This window comes from Echiichthys vipera (genome assembly GCF_963691815.1).
Source record: "Echiichthys vipera genome assembly, chromosome: 8".
In the NCBI taxonomy this organism is placed as follows: domain Eukaryota; kingdom Metazoa; phylum Chordata; class Actinopteri; order Perciformes; family Trachinidae; genus Echiichthys; species Echiichthys vipera.
The window spans coordinates 2,045,918-2,058,061 of record NC_139833.1 but is presented as its reverse complement, the minus strand read 5'-3'; positions in this window follow the sequence as shown (position 1 = coordinate 2,058,061).

Genomic DNA, 12,144 nt, shown 5'->3' with positions numbered 1-12,144 from the left:
TGTGTGTGTGTCTCTCACACTCACACACCCTGGGGTGCAGACAGGAGGCTGGTGTAAGTGAGGGTGGAAGAAGAAGAAGTTCACAGACAGACACAAGAACTGGTCTTACATGTGTTTTTGCTGGGACCTGCCTCCCCTATGAATAATGCAGCCCTCCCCTTTCTTACCGTACTTTTTTAAGGTGGTCTGGAGCATTTCAGCTCACCTCATGAGTCACTAATGAGTAATAACACATTACTGTGGCTTATGAACATGTGTTTTGGTCCCATGAGTTGGGACTTTCACTAACTAGTTAAGGTACTTTGAGGTTGACTCGTCCTTGATTTATGATCTAGCAATGTTGTTATTGTTAAGCTGATTTTGTTCTGCTTAATGATGCTGCTATAGGCCTAGTCTGCCGGGGGATGATCCTGTTCCTGATCCTCTGAGCTTCTCTCCTCTCTGTCTGTATCATTCCTGTCTCATCAATGCATGTTACTAATTAACTTCTTCCCCGGAGTTGTTTGTGCTTTGTCGTCTCTCAGGTCTCTGCTGATGGTGGTGGTAGCTGCTGCAGTGGTCCTGTGTGCAGGTCTCTGCTGATGGTGGTGGTGCCTGCTGCCGTGGTCCTGCATGGCGCTTCCTGCTGCTTTTATAACTATTAATCATATAAACTATCATTAGTTTATAAATTATTAAATTTGTGTCTCGCTGTGTTGTAGCTGCTATTGCCACGACTCATCATTGATCATGTTTGCCACCATAATTATTATCATTTTCATAATCTATCACCTTAGCTGTGCTTGTTTCTACTATTCTGCTGTATTAACTGCCATAACATATAAGTCATATATACATTACTATAGTTATTATTAGAAACGCAGCTGAAACGCCGCTGAAACGGCGCTGAAACGGCGCTGAAACGACGCTGAAACGACGCTGAAACGACACTGAAGCGCCACTGAAACGCCGCTGAAACGACGCTGAAACGACGCTGAAACGACGCTGAAACGACGCTGAAACGACGCTGAAACGACACTGAAGCGCAGCTGAAACGCAGCTGAAACGCCGCTGAAACACCTCTGCGTACGCGCTTGATACTGACTCTTTGTGCATGTACATTAAGTTTCATGATAAATACAAAAGCAGCAATACGCCTGACTCCACACAGAAACTGTTGACAATGCTAACGTGTTAAGCTAACTGATCCTGACCTTCGGGAACATTATTTTATACTTTAATTTAAGTTTTAAATGTAGCACTAAAGACCTTCAGGAGCTACAGAGAACCAAAGCCCTCAGAGTTTCCCGGTTCCACGCTCATGCTGTCTGCTCCGTGTCTCTTGGGAAATCTCCTGTGATGCACAGGAAGTGAGTTATTTTAAATGTCCAACAGCTGCAGCGGCGGTTTACTCGTGACACACACAGAAACACACACACACACACAAATACGACAGGAATACGTCATTGTCATACACTTTTGAATAACAAGAGCTTTATGGCACATCAGGCCTCACTGCTACTGAGATAAATTCATTGTTAGTGTTGTTTTCAGATGATTTCTTGATTTTTATTAAAAGATAAAATCACAGCTGTGGAACCTACTACCTCTGTGATCTGAGGAAACCACGACAGCATTTACCGCCTTCAACAGTCACAATGTAGAAAGAATGAGGGCGGTGACTGTGGTTAGAGACTAACGGCTCATTACAGTTCAGAGTTAAAGTGAAGTTCAAGCGTAAAATCATCCCAGAGTCTTTATCAGCAAATACACTCATTAAGTAAACCATCAAGACAGTTTTTGTGTATGAACTATAAAGGTAGAAATCCAGGAGAGATGCTAACAGCTGGACGTGGCTAACAGTGATTAGCTTGGGGCAGTACGGTGAAGGCATTCAAAGGTCTTTTTTAACCACTAATGCTGCTGAAAATAACAGCAAACCTCTGCAGCAGCATGAGAAGAGTCCCTACACACACAACAAAGCACCAATGGGCTCCTTTCTTTGGGACTGACTTTGGTAATCCACTGTAATGGACTTTACTATGAGAGGAGCTGGTACAGGGGCCAGTAGGTAAGTCTTTAAAACACTCTTTTAATAAACTCTGGCTTCACTAACTACGCTGTTGCTGCTTTGTTGTGTGTGTAGGGACTCTTCTCATGCTGCTGCAGAGGTTTGCTGTTATTTTCAGCAGCATTAGTGGTTAAAAAAGACCTTTGAATGCCTTGACCGTGCTGCCCCGAGCTAATCACTGTTAGCCACGTCCGACTCTCCCGGATTTCTCCGTTAATAGTTGTTACATGAAAAAAAAAAATGCCTCGATTGCTTACGTGATGAGTGTATTTGCCGAAAAAGACCCTGGGATGATCTTCTTCATTATTAATTTGACTTTAACCTGACTCCACCTGATTGATTCACATGATTCTCATGGTCTCAGCATTTCCATCTGAACTCTGGATTAAAGATCTTTTGGTAAGGGGGGAAAATCCTGGTTTCTGATTGGATAAACCATCTGTCTGTCACCAACATACGGGCCGAATCAACCAATCAGATGACTGACGCGTGTGACGTACTAACAGCGTGGAGGCAAAGCTCAGGAAGGAAACAACATGTGGGTAAAGGAGATTTTCCCTTTGTGTTTAACGTGAATTTACGGATCAAAGGCACAATTTCAGGAGCCCGGTCCATATTCAACAGAAGGATCCAGAGAACAAAGAGTTAGTGAGCGGCTTGCTCCATAGCTGCTCATCTCATCCGGGGAAGCCTCCATGTTGTTTACACTCAACAGTCTCTTCTCGTTTCACTTAAACCCACCTCTAAATTAGGAGCCAAAACATGTGTTAAAGTGTTCTCTAGGAGCCAAAACGTGTGCTAAAGTGTCCTCTAGGAGCCAAAACATGTGCTAAAGTGCCCTCTAGGAGCCAAAACATGTGCTAAAGTGTACTCTAGAAGCCAAAATGTGTGCTAAAGTGTCCTCTAGGAGCCAAAACGTGTGCTAAAGTGTCCTCTAGGAGCCAAAACATGTGCTAAAGTGTCCTCTAGGAGCCAAAGGCCCAATTTCAGGAGCCCGGTCCATATTCAACAGAAGGATCAAGAGAACAAAGAGTTAGTGAGCGGCTTGCAACGCTGATTGGACGTTCGCTTGGCTCCAAATTTTCTCACTTATCTGCGCGTAAAATACAGCGGAGCTCAGAGATCAGGACGGTCTCACGAGGCTGGTACAGCGGGGGTAGGGTTAAACTAAGGGACACTTGTGTGCCTCCTCCTCCTCTTCATCTCCTTCCTGCTGTAAAGTCTGATAAGAGATGTCACTCACCCCTGTATCAGCGCCGTCCATCAGACGTTTCTTCAGAGACGTGAAAGAACTGAAGGAATGTTGTTGTGATTTTGGGGAATTTAAACTATTAACACTTGAGACCGCAGGCGTCAAAGAGACAAAGCCAACAGTGAATGTTTCTTCTTACAGGTACTGTGTGTGTATAAAAGGCTCTGGTTCCATTCAGACGTCGTATATTTGTATGAAATTTTGAAAAATTGTCACTTCCGCCTTTGTGTTTGTCATGAAATGTCTGAAAACTGAACTGAACTAAACTTCTGTTATGCGATCATTAGGAGTTTGGTTATGAAGATAAGCAGCAGGTAGCGTCGACTCTCCCATCAGAAAACCAGCACGTGACATAATTAAAACGGCGCCGGTCAAATCTCCAACAGCGAAAGATAATGTAACATCTCTGTGTCATAACTCGTTCGCTGTTATGGGCCCTATCGGACACATGCGGTTTGACGCAGTTTCCAGTCTTTTTGCGGTGTTTTTCATCGGTGATCGCCACCGAAGTGCAAGCAGAATTCATTTATACAGTACTAAGAGATGTGTTTCCTCAGGAGGGGGTCTGGAGTCTCCCTTAGAGAGAGGGGGAGAAGTTCAGCATCCGTGAGGAACTCAGAGTAGAGCCGCTGCTCCTTTGTGTTGAAAGGAGCCAGTTGAGGTGGTTCAGGATCATCTGGTAAGGATGAACCCTGGGCGCCTCCCTAGGGAGGTGTTCCAGGCACGTCCAGCTGGCAGGAGGCCTCGGGGAAGACCCAGTACCAGGTGGAGAGATTAGATCTCCACACTGGCCTGGGAACGCCTCAGGATCCCCCAGTTAGAGCTGGTTAATGTGGCCCGGGAAAGGGAAGTTTGGGGTCCCCGGCTAAAGCTGCTGCCCCCGAGACCCGACCCCGGATAAGAGGCTGAAGATGAGTTGAGTTCTAAGAATCTACATTTACGTGTAAGTATTATACGGAAGTGACTTCGATGAGAGAAAGAAATGCTTCTGCAACCTCGGGTGGAGGTAGCGCTCAAAGTGGAAATGAAGGAGCTTCTTACTGGAAGGATGCTCCCAGATGTTGTTGACATCCTCAGTGTTAATGTGAACGTCCAGCAGCCGCCAGTGTTTCCAGAGAGGAGAGGCGAAGCTTAAGTGAACAGTTAAAGAGATAAGAAGTTAGACCTTAGTTTCACACCATTAAATATACTATATTGTTACACCTTCATTCATGTTTGTGGTTAAACAGAAACCCTTAAAGAACGTTATATAACAGGTGTAGCCTTGTTTTTGAGAGAAACACATTAGTTGATGCTACGTTTTTTGGATCGACTACTCACAGGAACCTAAAACTTGAAGCCCTCAGAACCTCTGTCCTTGTTCATGCACGCTGACAAGTCTCTTCTTGTCTCTCCTCCTGAACTTCTCTCACTACTCATCGCTTCGCCTCAGCAGTTAAGAGTAACAGGTTTCACTTAAATCAACAAGCTGAGGTGCACACAGGTGTAGATTCGACCAACCGCCACCGCTGCTGCTGCTCAGCGCCTTAATGACACCTCAGGTAACGGACATGTGCGGTCTTGCAGGAAACGCCGATGGGGAGATTATTACAATGACCTCTGACCTCTCTGTTTCGTTGATTAAAAAAGACAAGGAGTAGAAGCTTTGCAGTCGTGTTAGAGATCAAAAGGGAGGAGGTCCGATGAGGAGCGACAGCAAATATGAACGAATCAGAAATATAAAAAACATGTGATGTCAGTGAGTCTGTCAACCTGATTGTGACCCATGCATTTGCTTTTTCATCCGCGTCCTTTGTGCGATCGTGCTACTTTATTAGAAGTGATCGTTCCCCGTCTGATGAATGATCCGGCCCGACTCTACATGATCGTTTCCGTCCAAGCCCTACCCGAGCCGGACCCATGGCAGCAGTTCTGATCCCAAGCTGGATTTAAAAAACCTGAATTTCCACTGTCTGTTCATGCAGAGGAGGTCACACGCAGCGGTCCACAGCCCGTGCATTATTCACGCCATTACACAGACGAAAAGATCTGCATTTAAAAATGAATAGATAAATCAAAACACTGACACTAACCTGGGGTCAAGCTCAGTTGGGTTCGGGGCAGAGATGGTAGTATGGGCTGTATGTGAGTTTGTTTTACGCGGGAACAGAAGTCTCCTGGGTGAAAGTCCTGCGTTTGTTTGACCCATCCATCCACCCTGACCTCCTCCGTACTCAGACTTCCGACGCACGGACTTTGAAAGGTATTTGTGACGAGTCAATTCAATTCAATTCAATTTTATCTACAGTGCCAAATCATAACCAAAGTTATCTCAGGACACTTTACAGAGTAGGTAAAGACCACACTCTGTGACTTATTCATGATTTACATAGACCCAACAATTCCCCCGTAGAGTACGGTGGCGTTGAAAACCTTCACTATAACAGACAGGAACGTCAGACAGACCCAGCTCTGTGGAGGACGCACATCTCTCTGCACCGGAGAGAGGAAGAGAAGGAGAGAGAGAGAGAGAGAGAAGGAGAGAGAGAGAGACAAAGACAGACACAAAGACAGACACACTTCCAGAGATGCAGCAACCAAAGAGTAACAGTAACTATAATAATATCTTTAGTAATGTGAATATGACTCATATGTAAGAAGAGTAGAAACAAGCACAGCTAAGGTGACAGAATATAAAAATGATGGCTGGTCTCATTCACTTTTCATACATATAACTAGGATTGCATTTGCATGTAATCCACTGTAATGGACTTTACTGTGAGAGGAGCTGGTACAGGGGCCAGTAGGTAAGTCTTTAAACACTCTTTTAATAAACTGCAGTTTAACTAACTACGTTGTTGGTGCTTCGTTTTGTTATGTAAGTGCCGGAATTACACTTTAACCGGTCCCTTAACGTAGGTTTTGGTGTGTAAACCAAACCGACACCAACGTAACTGTTGCTCGCGGTCCTTCCGGTCGCCGTTTTGTACGATATCATCTTTATTTTTGTGCAGTATTTTTATAAGAGATCAAACAAACCTGTTGATAAGAATACCTGGAGTTTAATTGTGTGAAAACGTAATTTTTGGAAGACAGGGACGACTGGTGTGATCAAAGGAATTAAAGTTGGGTTGTTGTTTTTCTTGGACTGTCAGAAAAAATGCCAAGAGTCGCGTCAGTCCAGCGTTTCCTCAGCAGTCGGGACTCGTGACACCTGGGGTTTTGTGCCGGTCTCGTGCTGCTCGACACACAAAGCCTCTCTGTCGTTGTGACATTCATGTCAGATTGGAGATACTACTCAACAATAACTCAACTGCCTCCAAACTGTTGCAACACTGAACGTTTGTTTTGTAACAGCTGAAGGAAATTATCCAGATTTGTTGTTTAGTCGTTGTTTTGCAGAAAACGTGCAAAATCCAAGGATGTTGGAGCGGACGGATGAGTGTACTTAGCATCTTTTATATAACAAGATAACACAGTGTTGCACACACGACAGGAAAAGGTAAATCAACGCTGAAATAAATCCAAATATCACTGTCCAGATTAAATTGTCCATGTCCAACAACTTTCTCTGTTTATTTTCCAGCGGATTAAGCATCAAACTGGCAGCGTTACCAAAAAACCACGCCTAGTACAGCTGCGTGTAAAAAGAGTCAGTGAACAGGTACAAATAACACAGTTCTATACGGTAATAATAGGCCTATAAGGGAGTGCCTCGTAGACACCTAACGACCAAAACACAGCTGCTTCATTTAGCATGTTAGCATCATAACCTTTAGTTATTGGCATCAAACACACTGACCGAATGAAAAGTGTGACCTGATGGTGGAAAAAATAAGGGGCAACCTACGCGGAAAGTGAGCGGTAGGTACGCTCTAAGACGCGGGCCGTATTAAGTAGTGTGACCAAAAGTACACAGGTGCAAAGAAGGAAATCAGGCGAGGTAGTTTGTGGTGGATGGGTCCCAACACACAGGACTTCCTCCTGGGGGACTGGTGTTCATGTCCTGGAAGAACGAACCTTTTCTCTAACTTTAACCAAGTTTTAGGGCCCACTCACGCTGTCCATCCGTACCGTGCCCGAGCACGTATCATGTGTTAAGTCCAGTTCCTTTGACCAGTGTGAGTGCAACTGTACCATGCCTAGGTGCTGCACACTTGCCGTCCACGGCCCGTTTGGGAGAGGTGGGCTTTAGTAAAGCACGTTTGCACATGTACGAGCACGAGCGTGCGCACGTGTACGAGCACGAGGCCTACGGCGGTTCTGAGGTCATTTCCTGTGCGCCTGTTGGGACGTAGAAAAAAGAAGGAGGGACCATGCGCGGACATTTCAAACAATGGCGGCGAAAGGTTCACGTTGGTGTGATGCGGAGGTGGAGTGTTTACTGCAGATTTGGTCGATGAAAAGATTCAAAAACAGTCGACAAGACGCACAAAAACTCAGAGGTCTACGGAAAGATCTGGAAACAAAGCCACGCATCGCCATGACGTCATCAATGCGTGTGACGTGTTACGGCGTGATGACGTATAGGCAGCAAGAAGCATTCTCCGAGGCCCAGGTAGTGTGAGTACAAACGGGCCTGGAGGGGGGACAAGGACCCTAAAGCACGGGACGGACGCACAGTGGGAGGGCGCCCTCAGTGGCTAAACTGAACTCAACCATCGCGGTCCACTTCCTGTGTTGGAGGAGATCAGAAAAGCAACACTGAAGCACCTTTAACTTTAAACATTTAGAGAAGCAGCACGTACGATGGCTGCCACTTAAATACCTGCTGGTTATTTCATTCATTCGCCTGCACCACTCGCGTGCGTGACACTGATCTTTGCTGTGGAAGTGGATGCTTCTTGTCACTCCATCAGTGCAGCAGGCTGGCTCCTGGGCCCCACTGATAACACAATCGCCCAATCAGAGGAGGGAGGGCATCAGTAGTAACACCATGGAGGCTACAAGAGGCCCTGGCACCAGATGAGAGGAGATAAACGAGACCAAACCTGCCTGTTAGGTAACACAGAGATAACATACGTTAGGAAGGTGCACAGGTATTTCACACTCTACTTGCTGATGTACAGTAGAGCCATTATACTGGGCTGCGGTGGCTTTAAGAGGGGCTGCGGGGGCTTTAAGAGGGGCTGCGGGGGCTTTCTGAGGGGCTACACGCTCACTTCAGAGTGACTATGTGTGTGATGCAAAAATAGATTTTCTGATAGTAAGTGAACAAATAAAGATTCATTTCACATATTTCCCTCTTACTAACTCCAGATTCTCATTATAATGAATTCCTTTTCAGGTTCTAATGATGTTATTACAACATTACACGACTTTTTATTGTTTTTTCACAAAGAAAATTCACATTTCTGTTGTCATTATAATTTATTTACAGGTTATTTCACTGACGACTAAACCTGAAGCTTCTTTCCGCAGCAGTCAGACCGCTGAACAAGATAATCTCACCTGCACATAAGAAATAAAACACTTTATTTAATTCTATTTTAGCTTCAGCTTATCTTTTTAAAGTCCTCTGTCTTGCACTGAATTACTGATTGGTGGACGTGTGACACACATTTTGTTTATGTGGAGCATTAAAATGACAAGTGAAGGAGTTCAAGTACCTCAGGATCTGGTTCACGAGTGAGGGGACGATGGAGCGTGAGTTTGGCCGGAGAATCGGAGCAGCGGGGGCGGAGCTGCAGTCGCTCTACCGCACCGTTGTGATGAACAGAGAGCTGAGGAAGACAAAGCTCTGGATCTACCGCTCAGTCCTGGTTCCTACCCTCACCTGTGGTCATGAAAGCTGGGTCAGGACCCAAAGAACCAGGTCCAGGTCCAATTGTCTGAAATGTGTTTCCTCAGGAGGGGGTCTGGAGTCTCGCTTAGAGAGAGGGGGAGAAGTTCAGCATCCGTGAGGAACTCGGAGTAGAGCCGCTGCTCCTTTGTGTTGAAAGGAGCCAGTTGAGGTGGTTCAGGATCATCTGGTAAGGATGAACCCTGGGTGCCTCCCTAGGGAGGTGTTCCAGGCACGTCCAGCTGGGAGGAGGCCTCGGGGAAGACCCAGGACCAGGTGGAGAGATTAGATCTCCACACTGGCCTGGGAACGCCTCAGGATCCCCCAGTTAGAGCTGGTTAATGTGGCCCGGGAAAGGGAAGTTTGGGGTCCCCTGCTAAAGCTGCTGCGCCCGAGACCCGACCCCGGATAAGAGGCTGAAGATGAGATGAGGTGAGATAAAACTGACCTGATAAATTGTCATGGTTGCATCAATACGCTGTCTTTAAAACCTGGTTCATAAATGTTTCAGCAGCTGGCGTTTATCTGTCAAAGGCCGGGACTAGTTTAATGTGGAGACGTGGGGTAAAACAGTCTCACCTCAGGACGTCTGTGATATAACTGGATTAAGAAATCCCTGTAATCTCCCAGAGGTGGAGGGGTAACTCGCTCTACACGCTGCCGTCCCCTCCCTGTCTCCATGTCTCTACGTAGCTTCCTGATGTCACAAAATGAACTAAACAGGAAACTAAAGGACAGAATGGAAGTGATCAGAGTGCTTCTTTAAGTGCCTCCACGCTCAAAAACATGTGAAATCTCCCTATTTACATTAATATGATGGAATATCAACACATGAGGGTCGTATTCAGACGAGATTAGTTTGACCTGAGGGTTTTTTTCTGACCGTTTTACAGAAGGTGAAAGTCACCGTATTATTTACTGACGTTCTGCAGAACAATTACTGACGTGGAGCATTCAGACAGGACTGAACGCTCTGGGGAAAATGACCCTTACACCCCACGTCCCCACATTAAACTGATCCCGTCTGAACAGGGCTCTAGACTGTTTCATTATTATGACACAATTATTAAAACTAAATATTCAAATAAGCGACATTTCTTCTGGTACGGTTGATGGGATGAACGGCATGTTTCTGAGAGATCAGTGTATCTGCATGTGCACACACACACACGCACACACACACGCACACACACACACACGCACACACACAGGAGCTCCAGGCTAAACAGAGTAAGACAGGTATGGGAATGTGGACTTATCTCTCCCCCTGTCTGCTCTCAGATCCATATCTGTGTGTGACGATCACACGGGGCGTCGACACATTACAAAACTTACCTAAATGGTAAGTGATTGGTTGAAAAGCCTCGGGCTCATCAGTAAATCGCTCAACAGGTCAAATGTTCAATGGTTTTGTTAAAAAAGACTTAAATAACTCAGTAATGATGTGTTTCACTTGCATTTGAGTCTGAAAAATAAAGTTGTAGAGCCTCAGACTGGGAGCAGTTTTCTTAAAATGATGCCAAACAAATATTTCAGTTTCTGTTTTTTACATCAGCATAACTTCTAGATCAATCCCGTCTCCCTGGAAATATGTTTATACAGCACTGAATGCTTTAATTACAGAAGGTGGAGATGTGAAGTACGTTCCCTGGCAACTTGCTCAAATGAAAAGAGATGATGGTGCTCAGAACACCCCCCGCAGTGGATGCAGGCCCTTAGGGAGGAGGTCGGGGTGGATGTTGGGTGGGACGTCATTTGTGTTAATTACAGACGTGCTTATTTAAACCCAAACCAGGATTCTTCCCTAAACTCAAACGTGTTGTTTTGATGCTTAAACACAAGTAACGTTAACAGTCTTAGGGCGCACTCACACTGTCCTTCCGCACCGGGCCAAAACAGGTTTTTCAGCTAAAGCCTAGTGCGTTTGACCAGTGTCCGCGCATAACTGCGGCCAGCTGACCGTCCACGGCCCGTTTGGGAGAGGTGGGCTTTAGTAAAGCACGTTTGCACATGTACGAGCACGAGCACGAGGCCTACGGCGGTTCTGAGGTCATTTCCTGTGCGCCTGTTGGGACGTAGAAAAAAGAAGGAGGGACCATGCGCGGACATTTCAAACAATGGCGGTGAAAGGTTCACGTTGGTGTGATGCGGAGGTGGAGTGTTTACTGCAGATTTGGTCGATGAAAAGATTCAAAAACAGTCGACAAGACGCACAAAAACTCCGAGGTCTACGGAAAGATCTGGAAACAAAGCCACGCATCGCCATGACGTCATCAATGCGTGTGACGTGTTACGGCGTGATGACGTATAGGCAGCAAGAAGCATTCTCCGAGGCCCAGGTAGTGTGAGTACAAACGGGCCTGGAGGGGGGGACAAGGACCCTAAAGCACGGGGCCCTTAGTTAAAATTCAAAATATTAACCACGTGTTTAAAGCTGTGACTGCGGAGCGTCGAAAAGTGTCGTATGTGACGAGTAGGGAAGGAGAACGGGTCACAGCCTTTTGGGATCAGGATCAGGAGTTTGCAGAAAATTACAATGCCATAGTTTTTTACTTGGCGGCTGGTTGCAGAATTCATACGGAGCTGGTGGAGGTGAACGGAGAGTGTGCATAAGTGACAGGTAGAAGACCAGGAAGTATCATGTGGTTTGGGATGCGTGCGTGTGAGTGTGTGAGAGAGCTTATATGTTTGTGTGTGCTGGATACACACTGTTTTTTTTAACATCTCATCTACCCAGCATTCAAAGCGTGACAGGACTCCTGAATGTACTGCACCTTGTGAAAGACTCACAAAGAAGAGAATAATAATGATTCTTTGATTTTCTGCACATGTATCGTTGTAGAGAAATAAAACAGCACAGAGGAAAGGAATGCAAAACAGTGTCTGCTGCACCGCGAAGGGTCAAAGGTGAAATCCGGCTCCATTCAGACTCCCTCACCGAACGTGTTCGAGGTATGCGAAGACAACAAAGGTACCCGCATTTACCTGCATGCATTGCAGGGGGATACAGGTGAGCCTCGGCCAGACAGGGGGAGCCTCTTGAGAAGTCAGGAACATTTAGCAAGAAGACAAATCTTTCAC